The following is a 17,062-nucleotide window of genomic DNA, read 5'->3' on the forward strand; positions in this document are numbered from 1 at the left end:
TGTGTGTAAATGCGAGCGTCTATGCACATAGTGCTCATGCTGGACCCTGAATAAATTGACATGTTTGGAATATGATATTTCTATACTTATTGTTTGCACATCATTAACATGTCTCTTCATCCTGTGACTTCCATAATTCCACGACTTTTCCTTCTTGGTATTGCAATTTTGATGTTGAGTAGTATATGCTTAAACAAAATGTACCTCCATACTAGTGTCCTTTTAGATAGTTTCTCAGCAGTGCCTATGAAATTATCACTTTACAACCAATTTATCCTCTTGGCAGAAGAGGCTACAGTGATCAGCTGCAGTTTATATTGGGAAGAAGCCAGCAAAAGCTCAATTACTCTACAATGTTACTGAACACAGTACTATTGCCAAGGCGGCCTCGAGGTTTATGTGGACTCTTAGATGACAGAGCCTTAGTGGGCCCCTTTGCAGTATAGTTCACACAGCAACAGTAAAATAGCCACTATACCTAGTGGTATATTCACTTTAATAAGATCCCATACTATACTAAGACCAATATCTTCCTATACAATGACATTATCTCATGAACAAAGAAAAAACTCAGCTCACCATAGGTGGTTTGTTGTGTGATGGTGGACGTTCAGGCAGGAGCAAGTGGAGTAGTAGCGGGCCGCACCCGGTGATAATAGTAAGAAGGAGGAGAAGATCCACAGCGTCCAAAAAAAGTTTTGTTGTCTTTATTATGAGGCATATAAAAAGTTACAAAAGATAAAAACGGTGGCCTACGTTTTTATCTTTTGTAACTTTTTACATGCCTCATAATAAAGACAACAAAACTTTTTTTGGACGCTGTGGATCTTCTCCTCCTTCTTACAATGACATTATGTTGGTAGATGCCAGTTCTACACAGGTTCTGCAGATTTCTCCAGATTTCCCAAATAATGATAAGTGTGCTTATATCCCGTGTCCTACAGATGACGTCATTCACTTTTCTCTTTCCTTTCTATTCAGCTCACGCCACAGGCAAGTATCTGCCAGAAAAACATATTAGGTTCCTTGCTGCAGCACCTATTGTAGTTAGGCTTCCTCTGTGTCCCAATGTAGCAGTTATACAACCCCTGCATGCATATAGCATTAACCCCTAGACAAACCTTTTTTTTTTTTTTTTAACACCCCTTTTCTTTTTATACAAATAAAACATGTAAAAATACTTAAAGAGGTGGGCCACTTTATAGTAAAATAGTTCAGTGTACAGTATTAGTAAGTGTACTCACAAGGACACAGCCAGGAAGAGGGGTGTCTGATTTTAGCACTATTAGGTATGTGGTGTCCCACTACTAATGTTCTGTGCACCTGTCACAAAGTTCTCACCTCAGGTTAAGTGATGATGAGGTAGGAGCAGTTATTTAGCTCCGTTTGGGAGGAAGTTGTCAGTTAAGTTAAGTCTAGTCACGCTATACGTTCAGTGTTAAGTGCCTTATAGGGAGAGGTCACCAAGGAACACCCTGGCCAATGCCAGGAACACGTTAGAACAAAGCAAGGCAGTATCCTAAACCAAGAGGAACTAGCCTCGATAGGACAAAGTTACCATAAAGAAGGTCTACGTATCCTATCACGCAGTGCAGGTAACTGGGACACCTACACCCAGATAACCACATATTACCCTACTGTAACGGGTTCTATGATACCAGGAGGCAGAAGGTGGTCAGACTAAGTCTATACACAAGTACAAGTAACTTTTCACTACAAAGATATCTTAAGGTTTCGGCAGAGTACATTGCTACACTGGGTTGGGGCTCCTCTGGCCAACTCCTCTACTCTACCTTACAAGGACCGCTACAACTACCTCTCTTACTTCTTCATAAGCACCTCCTCAAGCACAAAGGGCAAGCACCAAAGTCTGCATAAAGATTTATCTATTCTGTGAAATGTGTATTGTTATATTTGAATTTGTTATATTTGGATTTGACAGTAAAGCTGTTCAATTTTTATACTACTGGGCCTCTGTCATCTTCTATACACACTGGCACCTATAGACACAGCACCCTACACCTTGGGTTATTTTTCCCCTTTCTGTGGGTAGCGGTACCGACAGTCTGGGTGGGTCAGTTGCTACTCAGGACTTCCATGACAAGAGCCCAAGGGACCCATCACAACCTGGCAGGTTACCAACCATTTGGGGAACACAGCCAGACACACAAAGAAGCAGGTACCAACGTCACACCTGTGTGCTGGACTAGCACTGGCGTCACGACATTAACACCACTGGCTGAACTGACATAGGCAAACACCTGGGATATATGTATCTATAGGCCTACCACAGGTACAAAGGGAACTGTGCATACACTTACTAATAATGTATACTGAACTATTTTACTATAAAGTGGCCAACCCCTTTATATAAATAATCATACTATATACTGTAGCATGCATGATTGTCAGGTCTATTATAATATAACAATATTGTTCCTGTACAGTGAATGGTGTGAAAGCAAAGTGGGGAAAAAACGCCTGGGTTCACTGGGTACTGACGCCAACCCTGACTATTGCACAGTTTCTATTAGAGTCAGTGGACTATCTATGGACATGCTTAGAACAATGCTATGTATGTAGTTTTTCTCCACTCCAGCTTATAAATAAACAATAGACCCCCATCTATTTATTCACAATACCTAAATATGGTATCAGATTATAGGTGTTTGGAGCAGCACCTCAGCTCTCATCTTGGAAGCAGCAAAAAGACAGAAGATCAGGGGTCCGGAAGGGGCAGGAGCAGGAGCTGTGGGGATCTAGGCTAGGTAAGTATACTGTAGGTCTTCAATTTGTAGAGGAAGCATATGGCACTCACCCAATGACGTTTCTTCTATGAATACTTTATTTTATTTCAAAATTAATAACACAGACAGGTGACAACGCATTCCATGTCTAAACACTTATTCAAGCTGCGTGCATAGGTTTTTCTACTATTTTTCCCCCACCCCACCAGCATCTTATTTTTGTACAAGTTACTTTTTAACGTTTAACTCTACGCCTATGCAGGTGTTTTTTGGAGATATATCATGAGGCTTTGATCTCAATATAATATAATAGATCAAGAAAAACAAAATGATGGTAAAGGACGCACAGTTACATTAAACATTATAAATCTATTAAGCTCATAATAAAGGTAAAACTGCAAAATTCATAAATTCATAAACCTTTATTATTTTATCATTTATCATTTCTTTTCTCCCTGTAACATGTTTTCTGTATGAAATCTGCTAATCCTTGCAGTTCATTTGGAATTATTCGCTATGACCTTGCAGTTTTGGTAAATTGAGTTTGATTTTGTGAACCATGTGCTTATTGTCTTTGCTCTCACATCGCTTCAAGCATTTTCTTAGTAGGATGCTGTTCATGTGTCCAACATATGATCCATGTTTAATATGAAAATTAGGAGCAGGAAAATGCAGATTTGTTTGTTCGAAATGAAAAGCATGACAATTGTTAGAGAGAAAAATGACTGCTGATTACAGAGCAGATGTGCACAAGAATACAATGCCTCGAGAGATGGAAGCAAAGATGGAAAAATTCATGTTTTCGCCCAAGTCATGAGTGCCAAAGGTTTCATTGCCATCTCCATTAAGCAAGCCACGTTTATCACATGAAGCAGAATCAGGTCAGTTAGGCTTAATAAAGCCATTAGGCTTAATACAGTCATGGCGCCTATATACAAGGCCATCCACAACCTGTCCCCTCCGTACATCTCTGACCTGATATCCCGCTACCGTCCCTCACGCAACCTTCGCTCCTCCAGTGACCTCCGTCTGCACTCCCCCCTTGTTCGTACCTCGCACAATCGCCTCCAAGACTTTGCCCGAGCCTCCCCCATACTCTGGAACTCGCTACCCCGACACATCCGGCTCTCATCCACCATCAAGTCCTTCAAAAGTAACCTAAAAACCCATCTCTTCAAACAAGGCTACAACCAACAATAACTCTGCATCACACTTGACTGGCTGCACTTTACCTCCTGTTTCTCTCCCAGTACCTTATAGATTGTAAGTAGGGATGGTCCGAACCCTTCGAGGTTCGGGTTCGTGTGAACCCGAACGCTCGGCATCAGATTCCCGCTGTCTGCCCGCTCCGTGGAGCGGGTGGATACAGCAGGAGGACTGCCTGGAAAATTGGAATACAGCCTATGGCTATGGCTGTATCCCAGTTTTTTTCAGGCGGTCCTCCCGCTGGATCCGCCTGCTGCACGGAGCGGGCAGACAGCGGGAATCATTACCGAGAGTTCGGGTTCGTACAAACCCGAACCGAACTCTGTTTAGACCATCCCTAATTGTAAGCCCTCGCGGGCAGGGTCCTCTTCCCCATGTATCAGTCTGCCATCTGCCTTCATGCAATGTGTTTTGATCTTGTAATGTTCTTGTTTGTTACCCTTGTCGCCTGTATAGCGCTCTGGAATTAAGTGCGCTTTATAAATAAATAAATAAATAAATAAATAATAATAATATTATATATCCATAGAATTGATTGCATATTGGCCCCAATTCTCTGGCAACACCTTTGTAAACATGAATACTTAGTTGACTTTTGTGATATCTAGCACCCTACTGAAGTTGGTTCTGGTTTAAGCTCAGACAAAAAGTCCTGCCCAGGGAGCAGTAATGCGAATCTTGCCTTAGTCATAGCTATAATTAGTAATACTAATCCATATTATTTATTTTTTTACCCTTGTTGGTGAACAGCATAGGCAGATACCTAAATGAGAGGAAGAGTCAAAATTGCAGTCCTTATGTCATCTGCTTCTGTAAGACCTCTAAAATGTTTGATACTGCTGCTCCTGTCAGTGCTACTGCACTCACTTCCATATACTGCAGAGCATTGGAGCCACTGGACACAGCGGTGGTTGTCACAACTCGGAGGTAAGATGGATTATATGTTTAATAGTGTGAAATTCTCTCATAAGAAATCTGTAGCTGTGGTTCCTGATGAGGCCCCTGGCCCTGGCCCCAGATATACACTGCAGCAGGAACTCTCTGTCTGTGTCTTACTATTTCCACCATACACTAAAGAAGACCCTCCCACCAGGAACTAATTAGATTATATAGGGGTGACCGAGTCTAACCTTCTATTGGTGGGGAACGTGCTGGAAAGAGGAGAAGAAAGAAGTGGAATAGGTTGTAGCATGTATGGTATCTGCAACAGTGATTGGTCAGAAAAGAACAGTGAACAAGGCAAAGTTAACCCTTTTCCTTCAGCTGTGTACAACAAACAGGGGAGAGTGAGACACCAAGTGGTGGTAGTGAGGTAAGGCACATATCATCCCAGAGTGTGACACCTGACAGTTACCTTTAGATAGGTGACAGAAAAGATGTAGTGGCACACCTGTACTGGGACACAACTTCAATAAAATACCCCTTCAATAAAATAGCTGATTTCATCCTTACATATAGATGTCCTGTAAGCCATCCTTTCTAACAATGCCGTATTTGAATCAGTGTTGCCTGTTGTTAGGAAGAGCCCTAAGAAGAAACCCTTTTTCAATCGCTATTTGCAATCCGCTGCCAAACATCTGCTTTGTGTGAGTAGAATCAAGGCCAAAACACTATCCAGGCATGGTGGTGCTGGTGTCCAAGATTTTCAGTAACAGCAAAGCATACAGCAACCTTTTAGTCTGCTTGTTCTATCGGATATAAGACCTCTATTCCCTCATTTAATATAGTTTTATGCTGGATTACAGTCATTGGAGGATAGCAGAATATGCACTTGTAGAAATTCTTTACATAACTAGAGGGGAAAAAGAGCAATGAGGTCATAACATTTTATGTCCTATCGTGAACCATTTATTTGTAAGACTGCAGGATGTGCCAAAATTTCCAACATTTTCAATATTGGAAAATATGTCTACTATGTTTTGTTGGGGATCAGGTTGCCACATCAGCGGAGCTTGTGCCCTCGGGGTTGTGGGTCCCTGGTTCACTGCGCTGCTACTCTTGTGTTGGGTAATGGTGGCCAGAGCAGAGCTCCTGTTTATATGTACAGTTTGGTATTCCTATTTAGTATTAAAGCGGATTTGAAGTTTTATAATTACATCATGGTGATGTAGCATGAAACCATAGCATCCGCTGGGATGAGTTTACATATATGCCCTGATATGTGAGCTAATGTGAGCTATGCAGAGTGCATGGGAAAGTGCACACACTCTGGCATGAACTGGAGGCGATCAAGTCACAGTAATAGGTGACAAATCTTGTAATAAATGGAGTGAAAACATTCAAGTGACAATTTTTCCTTGAAGGGGTTCTTCAGAACTTCAAAATGTATAGCCTATTTAAAGATCATCAATGTTTGATAACTTGGGACCCTTGTTGATTAGAAGAAAAAAAAAAAAAAGGAGAGCCCTTCACTGTTTACATAGGAAAATAAATCATTCAAAGAAAATGTATCAGGTCTGTGCTACTAATAACCAATAAAAGAAACAGAGTGCTGAACTCAGGAAGACCAGCCAAATGACAACACTGCCGGCTGCTAGTAAAAGCGCTCAATGCAGTGAAGTCCTAGGTGCATTGCCCCCTGGGAAACATGAAAATGCAAAAGAAGAGCCAGTGGAGCCTCATTGAAGAGTCTCAAAACACAGGACTAGCCAGATATCCCTCCGGGAACTAATAACCAATGCACTACATATATTGTGCCTTTTAGTGATGAACGAGTACTGAAATGCTCGGGTGCTCGTTACTCGAGGCGAATATTTCCCGATACTCGAGTGCTCGTTTCGAGTAACAAACCCCATTGAAGTCAATGGGAAACTCAAGCATTTTTGCAGGGGACCCAAGTTCAGTAGAGGGAAGGTCGTGTGAAAACCTGTCAACCTCAGAAAATAATGGAAATGCACAGAAAAAAGCAGGGTCAGCATGTATGGATGACTCTGAGGCTGCCTAATCGCACCATTATGCCAAAGTGAGAACACAGGGAACCATTAAAACAGAGGTAGCATATGATGAACCACCCAAAAACTTTGCCTGACATCATGGCTGTGAATACACAGAGAACCATTAAAAACAGAGGGGCATCACCCCAAAATCTAGCCTGACACAGCATGGGGGTGAGGACAGGTAGAAGCAGTAGCCAGTGAGCCTCCCAAAAATTAGGCCAGACACAGCATGGCAGTGAGCACACAGAGAACCATTAAAAGTGAGTGAGGAAGCAAGTGAGCATCCCAAAAAATTGGGTGAGGCCAGGAGCTGGGATTTATAGTGGACACAAACCTAGGTGCTGACAGCTAACTGGCTAGGCCAGCTGTCAGTCACCATCAAGGGTACACCTGATGCTGATCAACCGGGGGTGGTGAGTCCCTGGCTGCGGCTACACAAAAGAAAAAAGATAACACAGCTGGCTGGTTGCAGGGGACACCTCAGGACACAGAGAGCTATTAAAAGTGAGTGAGGTAGCAAGTGAGCCTCCCAAAAATTAGGCCAGACACAGCATGGCGGTGAGGACACAGAGAACCATTAAAAACAGAGGTAGCATATAAACCACCCCAAAATTTAGCCTGACACAGCATGGGGGTGAGGACACAGAGAACCATTAAAAATATGGCTTGAGTAAGAAATACAGAAATCTGGAAATATGCTAGGTCCCAATAGTTTTTGGGGGGCTGTGAGATACAATCTGTTGGTGGCTGCACCTATATACACTCTGTGACACCCCCTTTATACTCTGGAAGCAGTAGTGAACTTAGATATCCCTTGTGTAAGAAATACAGAAAATATAGTAGAGGGCCCAATAAAATAGTACTGAGCACGTCTTAGGGGTCTGTGCGCAACACCTAATGTCCCCTTTCTGCCAGCAGCAGATCACCACAGTGTGCTGCTAAAATTGTGGTAACTGCACTGCAAGTCCCAGCCATCAGTCTGTAGTAATACAATTTAAAAACAATTTGAAGCCCTTACAAGGATTGTTTGGTTGTTTTGCTAGTATTCCCTGCCTACTGGAACGCTAATTCCCTCCCTAAAGCTCTCCCTGACCAGCAGCAGCTCTGTCCCTAATCTCTCACAGCATATGTCTGAAGCGAGCACTACCGGCCGCGACTTTTATATGGCAGGGCCATTTGATCTGGCCAACCAATCGCTGCTATCGACATGTATGGGTCCCACGTGATCGCAGGATGTACCAAAGAGTCTCCTGCATGTTTATTAGCCGAGAAATAGCGCCCAAACTTACAGGAAACGGATAATGAGATTTTCTCGAGTATCGCAAGATGCTCGTCCGAGTAACGAGTACCATCGAGTACCCTAATACTCTATCGAGTACCAAGTTCGCTCCTCACTAGTGCCTTTTGGTACTATGAGTGCAGAAAGAATACGTTGGACACAATAGTAGATGGGTCTCATGCATTCATAGGGTCAGTGTATACTAAGATGATACGATTGGACTGAACTCAATTTTTCTCAGTGTAGGGGAATTAACATGATGTCAGCAACCATGTACATCAGATTTTTTTGTAGTAGTTTTTGTAATTTTTGGAACTAGTCTGTGGTTTTATGTGTAAAACAAAAGATCAATGAAGTTCCAATTTTTGGGTGAGGGAATTTTTACAATTCCAAAAAAATAATCCTAGCAGAGAAGAAGGCAAACCAATCCCTTGGCTAGGATTATCAGCAGATGGCATGAATGGTGCAAACATGGCATGCAGAGACATAATCAGAACAGTAGCATGGGCTATAATCCTGAATCAGTAATAATGCTGCTGGAATCCCCTTCAATTTCCGTCCTCTCTCTATCCCTCCCACAAAACGAGAGGGAATCTAGTACTATTGTTCTTAACAAAAAAAAAACAGCTACATTTTAGAAAAATTATCAGGAGAAAATTTTAAAATTTAAGCTTTCTGTTGAAATATAGAAACTGTGAGATATGAAAGACCTTAAAATCTGTATAGATGGATGATATATAAGGGTCCCTGTCACTTTTGATGATCCACCCATGGGTTGTTTACACACCCAACGATCATTAGATAGAACTGGGAGTAGCCATCTGTTTCACTTGCCAACATGCTGTGATCTCTGTCTCACTGCAGGACACTCCATAGACTGATGGCCAGTTGGGGGGTGAAGTGCTTGGCCAGGAGCTTCTACAATCTTTATCTAATGATCAGCAGGGGTCGAAACACCAACACCCCAACCCATTAAAACTTTTAAAATGTCTTTAGGACACATCCAAAGTTTTTTTTAAAGCCAGAGTGTCTACTTAATGCGATACCTATTATGTGGTTTATAATCAGTTCTATTATTCCACTGGTTAGAGTACACTATTGTAAAGACCTAGGCTGTGAATCTCAAGACAACTGTGAAAATGAAGACTAATGAGTTTTTCATTGAGTTTGAGGTACAGTAGTACGAAACCATAAATCTAGGCTAAAACAATACACAAGTGTGTGGCTGTGCCAGCAGGAATTGCCGGCTCGGTTATTAGGATATGTAAGCTACATCAATCTAACAATGTCCAATTCAATCTTCATGATATTTCCATGGACAACAACTCACTGGGAAATAACTATTTAAGGGACATTTATTGTATTTGTTCTACATAAATGAATCTCAATAAAACAAGAGTAATACAGCATAGCCATATATACATTACGGATTTATGAATGTGGTGAATTTGATTTGTTATACAGTGATTGTCCTTGTAACGTACCCTGATGTCACTGATCTTGTAGGCCAATGTTCATGAAATGATGTGTGCTTGTTTACACCTGTACAGTACATTCATACAGAAACTTCATGGTGGGTCTCAACCATTAAGCACATTAAGCACTAATACTACTCCCAGCATGCACAGCTGCCAGATTGTTTACAATCAATGCCACCAGGTCCATGCTCTTCTCCAATGCTGTGCATCTGATCCTGTCTCTGCTGTTCCTGGCTCTGCCTATAGGGGAATGCACGCCCCCTTGGTCATTCAATATTTAACCCTTAGGGGACACAGCCAGTTTTAATTTTTGCGCTTTCCTTTTTTCCTCCTCCTGAATGTAAGTTCATAGCGCGTGCATTTTTTCACCTAGAGACCCAGATGAGCCCTTATTTTTTGCACCACTAATCGCACTTTGCAATGACAGATGTAATTTTTGCCTAAAATATGCTGTGAAACCAGAAAAAAAATTATATGTGTGGTGAAATTGGGGGGGGCGGGGACGCCATTTTTTTTTATTTGGGGGGGGGGGTTGTTTTTATGCTGTTTGCCCTAGAGTAAAACTGACACCTTATATATGTTCCTCAAGTCAGTATGATTACGATGATATGTAACTTGTATAACTTTTATTTTATGGCTTTTAAAAAAATTTAAAGCGTATCTGTCATGTTTTTTTTTATTGCAGAAATCAGTAGTATAAGCGATTTTAAGAAACTCTGTAATAGGTTTCATCAGCCAAAAAAGCCTCCTTCTGTACTCAAGAAGCAATCTCCCAGCCTCCCCCCCGACTTCTTATCTGTGCATTATCAGGCAAACACGTCTTCATTACAGAGAAGCCAGTGAAGACGGGTTCTGCTCTCTCCATTGTAAGCCTATGAAGGGGGGAGGGGCTGAGGGAGATGAGGGAGCAGGAAGAGGTGATATGAAGGTCAGCTGTTTGTAGACTCTCTGGGCACCTAAACCGCAGGATTCTGGGGTCAGAAAGGTCAGTGCTTATCTATGAACTTACTGAGAGAAGATTGCAGGGTGTTGTGCTGTGCAGGACTGCTCCGTGCTCAGTCACTCCTAACAGCCCCTCCCCTCTCTATAGCCACATAATGGAGACAGAAATCCTGCTTCATTTGATGTGATGAGGGGGGAGGCTGGGAGATTGCTTTTTCAGTCCAGAAGGAAACTCTTTTAGTACATAAAACCTATTACAGAGTTTCTTAAAATCGCTTGTACTATAGATATTTATTGTTTTCAGAAAAATGACCCTGAAATGACAGTTACGCTTTAAACCTTTTAAAAAATATATATGTTTCTTAAAATATATATGTTCCTTTTTATTAAAATTTTTGTAGATTTGATGCGACCAAAAATGCGCAATTGATCTCTCATTGAGATCTATGCAGTATAGATATACTGCATAGATCCATGAGATCAATGTTCAATTACTCTCGGCTGCTGCAGCCGAGACCAATGGAGTGCCGAGCTGGGATCAGCGCCATTACGGCACAGACCCCGGCCCGGTACAGATGTGGGGATTGCTCCTCCGTGATTGCGTCGCAGGGGGCGATCCCCCCACTAGACCTCCAATGATGAGGGACAGCAAGCATTTAGATGCAGCTGTCAACTTTGCCCGCTAATAGCCCGCTAATTGCTGCGGTTCAGAGCAGGGTCACTGCGCCCCCCCCCCCACTGAGCTCCCCTAGCGACGCCAGGTCGTACAGTAAAGTCCTGGTGCGTCTAGGGGTTAAAGTGGAAATATCAGCAGGTTAAAAAAATCTAACCTACTGATAGCCCCTTATAGCACCTGGGACACTGAGGAGGAAGGTATGTGTCTTACCTTCCTCCTTGGCGTTGCTGTGTCATCCGGCCAGCCCCTTCCATTGATTATCATTAGAAGGAGCAGGCCTATGATGCTGCAGTCCTCCTAACAGTACACCAGAGCGAAGATCAGTACGACTAACAAGGTAACACACAGACTTTTCTCCTCAGCGTCTCTGGAGCTATAGGGTGCTATCAGCAGGTTAGATTCATCTAACCTGCTAATAGTTCCCCTTTAAGGTAGCCATAAACGCTTACCTTTTTCTGAACACTTGGTTACTTTGTGGTTTTGTGTGAAGGTGCTTTTTCTGAATTTCTGTTTCTGGGTATGACCTCTACCTAGTTCTTCAACTACAACTCTTGTGTATGACCCAGGCGCTGAACCCGAGCTACCTGCCACAACCAATTTGCTTATCCTTCTCTATGCTGCCTTTAACCTATTCCTGGATACGGACTTGCTTTCGCCTGACCCTACTGTGCCTTGCACCATTTTCTTGGAGTCCACTGGCCAGCCAATTTGCACTCCAGTACCACCCCTGGGAAATGACCTTGTACCCTCTAGCAGCTAAGTCCAGCTTCTTGATCTTGATAGCTGAATAAAGAGTGTAAACCAAGGGCGACGTGTATCATCCGGTGTACGGATATTTTTTTGCAGGAAAGTACCGATTTGCGTATTTTTTTATTCGCAAATGGCCGATTTGCGAATAAAATATTTGCATATCGGCACTTCACGCCAGGTACGCCGGGGGGGCGGGGAGGGGGTGTGGAGGGGGCGTCACAGGGGTGCGGACTCCGAGTCCGCGCAATTTATAATTTTTTCAGCGCAAAGATACGCCAAAAATCTACTCCACCTTTCAGGTGGCGTAGGTTTTCGGCTGTGCGCACCGACACGCACGGGATTTATGTAGAGGCGGTGACATGTAGGGGATGCGGGGACATTTATATGTAGAGATGCGGGGACATTTATAAGTCCGGCGTAAAAAAACGCCGGACTTCATAAATGTCCCCCCAAGAGTTTAGTCCAAAGTCAAACAAGTTTGATAGCACACCAGTTGAATATTTATATCTTAGGAAGACCGTATGAACAAGAAGAGTACTTTTCAGGTACACAAACCCCATTAATTTTATGACTACACCTTTGCCATTAAATGGAGCCAGTGTGGTCCCACTTCAAATGTCTTCCCATATAAAGAGCATTATCATCATGGTTGGCAAGCTGAGGTCAGAGATGAGCGAACCTCCAGCACGCTTGGGTTTGTCCAAACCTGAAATCTTAGCATTTCATTACTGGTGGCTGGAGAAGTTGGATACAGTCATTGGCTGTGTCCATGTTTTCCAGGACTTCTTAGGGCTTTGTTCAACTTCTTAAGCAGCCGGTAATGAAATGCCGAGACTTTGCGTTCGGATGCAGACAGTTCGGATGCAAAGAGCTAGTTTGTTAACTAATGTCAATGTCAGGAATATCTGTGAAAATCCATTTGAAGGACCCAAATTATATTATATTATACAGTCCTGTAATCCACGTTTGTGTATTCATCATTATGTGATAGATGGACAGACAGACAAAAATAGACATGAGGGGCATCAAATAATTTTTCTCCATTTCTAATATCATCTAGGAGCCTTATAATCTTATAATGCAGCCTTGTTTTCCTTCAGAAGTTAGCACCTTAGCAGTCCACAGTGCCGCGTTTGTCAGTCCGTCTCAGATGTTTCTCTACAGATGTATGACATAGCTTCTAACTCCTTAATAAAATAAGCAGAGTGGACTCTTCTTAGTAAATACGTATGACTCACTGCTGTAAGACTTTGTTATGTGCTTACTGGAAATGGCGAACGGTAGCTGCATAACAGACAGTCAATGGAGCAGAAATGTACATAAGCAGAGCTGTTCAGCAAACAAAAGGAGTATAGGATTCAAAGATATTGTAACAACATGACCCTCGACTTGTCTGTTTGTTTATACAGGCATTGGTGACGTCACATTCACAGCACATTAGAGCTATAGTGAAGTGAGGTCATAACCGCTAGCATGTCTAGCATATTTGAATGACAAATGAATCAAGACACTTGATGCATGTATCTCTCTCTGTGCACATCTGCTATTAAATGTAGTATATATATATATATATATATATATATACAGTATATACTTTTTAATCTGATGCACTTTGTATTACACGTTATTTAGTAGCTTACATTTTTTTATACAAATGGATTTGAAAGTGCAGTTGCCACAACCCAGACAGATAGGAAAAGCTGTGGGGAATGCTGAGGCTTATTGTCCTGTCTTAGGCTATGTTCACACTACGTATACAGTATGTCCAGCCGTAGTTCGTACGCGGCCGGACATGTGCGGCTGAAACTACGGCCGTGGGAAAAATAGACATGCGGCCGGATTGCGAACATGCGGGCGAATAGCGAACATATGCCCGTAGTACAGTTATGCTTCCTAGCTTGTTTCGAAGCGATCTGAAACAGGTCATTTACTTGGAAATCTTCGCCCAGCCCAATAAACCACACAGAACATTTTTAATCTAAAAATCAAGTTCAATTTGGCTGAAATAAGAACTCCGTACAGGACCGCATTGAAATCCACGGCTGTAAGTTGGAACAGTTCCGTCCGCAAACAATGGTCTTGTTCATTTTTCATGGCGCCGTATACGATCCGGCCTTAGGCTCATATGTAGTGTGTATTGTGCGGTCGGATATAGTATACTTTCAAGCGTACGCATCAACCTCAAAACTACGGGCGTATATTTGTGGTTCGCACTACGGCCGGAAATATACGTAGTGTGAACATAGCCTTATGGTGCGTTTACACAGGCAGATTTATCTGACAGATTTTGGAAGCCAAAAACAGGAATGGATTTAAAAAGAGGAGAAAGCTTAGTCTTTCCTTTATGACCTGTTCCCTGTTTATGGTCTGTTTCTGGATTTGGCTTAAAAAATCTGTCAGATAAATCTGCCAGTGTAAACGCACCATTATTCACAGTCTAGGTCACAGTGATCATGGTGGCTAGAGTGCTTCCACCAACACTCCTTCTGCTCATTCAATGAAGAGGAGGTGCACTTAGTGGGCAGGAGGTAGAATGGTATCAGTAGTTCTTCAAGGATGCCCTTGTTGGAAAAGTGCAGAGAACCAGACTCATGTAGATAACTTGTAAGCAACTCACTTTGTTTAAGGTCAGTAAAGTCACATAGATTTAGGCAGACTTGGCTTTGGTTAGAGCAGAGATTTCTCAAGGTGTGTATATTTTACAGACTGTGGGGGGACTTATCAAACATGGTGTAAAGTGAAACTGGCTCAGTTGCCCCTAGCAACCAATCAGATTCCACCTTTCATTCCTCACAGACTCTTTGGAAAATGAAAGGTGGAATCTGATTGGTTGCTAGAGGCAACTAGGCCAGTTTCACTTTACACCATGTTTGATAAATATCCCCCTGTATCCATGTTTTCCAGGATTCCCTAGGGCTGCATCTAACTTCTTTAGCCACCAGTAATCAAATGCTGTATGCTCAGGTTCACTCATATCCTCCTTAGTGATTGTGGATCTGTGTCATTCCTAACTCTTACTACACTTTTCTAGACTAATAATAATAATAATTTTTTTTATTTATATAGCTCCACCGAATCCCACAGCATTTTACAATTCTGCAGGGACATATATAGACAAAATCAGACATTACAGAGATACACATGTAAGTCGAACATGAGAAGTTAGGGTCCTGCTCACAGTCTATAAGATAAATCCCTGCTCTCCAGCTAAGAGAGTCGGCTAGTGAGGCTACCCCTATGCATACTAATAGGTTTACAATGCACTGTATATGCAGCTATGTTGGTGAGTGGAGGGCCTCTCTCCCATGCACCTACAACATTACCTTTACAACATTTCTGTGTTTCTCCAAAAATAAGGCAGGGTCTTATATTATTTTTTTCTATAAAAATAGGGCTAGGTCTTATTTTCGGGGTAGGTATTATTTTAGGAGAAATACAGTATGCCCCTATACTGTAGCCCCACTCTATACAGTAGATAGTCCCCATACTGTATGTCCCACTGTTTTGTAAGTTACCACCTATACTGTAAGTCCCTCTGTAGTTAGGCCTCCATACTCTATATATATAGTTATAGTTCTTCCCCCATACTTTATATCCCCCCCTACAGGAAGTCCCCATAGTTTATATGCCCCCCCCCCCCAGTAGTTGGCCCATGTACCCCCCCCCCTCCCCTCCCCCATAGTCAATGTCCCCTAGTGTGCATCTTCTTACCACTCCTGCCTCCCTGCAGCTTGTGTTGAGCAGGTGGGGGCAGGGCATAATAAGTCTGGCACAACCACCTGATGTCACTAGGATTTATAAATTATAAAGACTTATAAATTAAGCCTACTCTAAAAGGTCTGCAAGGTAAAGCTGGGTCTTATTATCAGGGGAGGTCTTATCTTCACATGGTAGATGTGAAGATACTGTAGTACCAAAGTTCGGAAGACACTCATATATTACAAGCATGTGGAAAAGTACATAGGAAATCACATTAAGGGTCTGTTCACACGTACAGACTCGCTGCGTAAAACTCGCATCAAACTCGCATGAAAGTAGCTGCGTTTTTTGTGGTGTTGAACTTGCCTGTGAAAATCATGTGAAAATCAAAACTCGCATGTAAAAATCGCACCAAACATGCAGCGAGAATACACATACATTGACTTAATAGCAATCAGTATCACTGTGGATGTATGTGCGAGAAGCTCCCAGTGATAAATACGCAGCGAGTCTGTACGTGTGAAGTGACCCTTAAAGGAAAAGGCAAACAACTGCAACCATTTGACAACCAACACTTTAAAAGAAGCTGGATCTATACTGACACACTGCACTGACATATGATATCACTGATTGGTGAGGTCCAACCACCAAACCAGTCCTCCAGTCCTATGAATGTAGCAATCTCATAAATCACAACTGAAGAGAATTACAACAAAGCTCTGTTCAAATATAAGGGGTTACCTACATAGTACCCCTATGAGCCCGACCAGAAAATCACTATCAATGCTTTCCACTCTGGCGGATGGATATCTATATAACAGCTGATCACCAGGGTGTCAGAACCTGTACCCAAGTTCAGGGCCGTTTCTGCCATGAGGCGGAATGAGTATTCCGCCTCAGGCGGCAGATTCTGCGCCCCTGCAGGGGGCGGCAGACAGCAGCCCTGCGCCTGCAGCCGCTCACCTGTCCTGCCGCAGCCGTCCGGTCCCGCCGCCAACGCTTACCGCTGTCCCGCGCCGTCAGTCAGCAGCTGTCATCGCCCTCCAGCGAGTCGTGAGTGCCCGTGGTCAGCGGGGGCCGCGATGCCCCCGCTGACCCCAGGCACTCACGACTCTCTGGAGGGCGATGACAGCTGCTGACTGACGGCACTGGAGCGCGGAAAGGAACAGCGGTGGGACGGGACGGCTGCGGCAGGACAGGTGAGCGGCTGCAGGGTCGGGAGACAGCGGTGAGCGGGACGGGACGGCTGCTGCAGGACAGGTGAGTGGCTGCAGGGCCGGCCCGGGGGGGGGGTGCGGGGCGTCCAGGCGCGGGTGATTCGGTTACGGCGGGGCGGGGGGGGTGCGGGG

The sequence above is a fragment of the Dendropsophus ebraccatus genome, chromosome 2 (assembly GCF_027789765.1).
Source record: "Dendropsophus ebraccatus isolate aDenEbr1 chromosome 2, aDenEbr1.pat, whole genome shotgun sequence".
Taxonomy (NCBI): domain Eukaryota; kingdom Metazoa; phylum Chordata; class Amphibia; order Anura; family Hylidae; genus Dendropsophus; species Dendropsophus ebraccatus.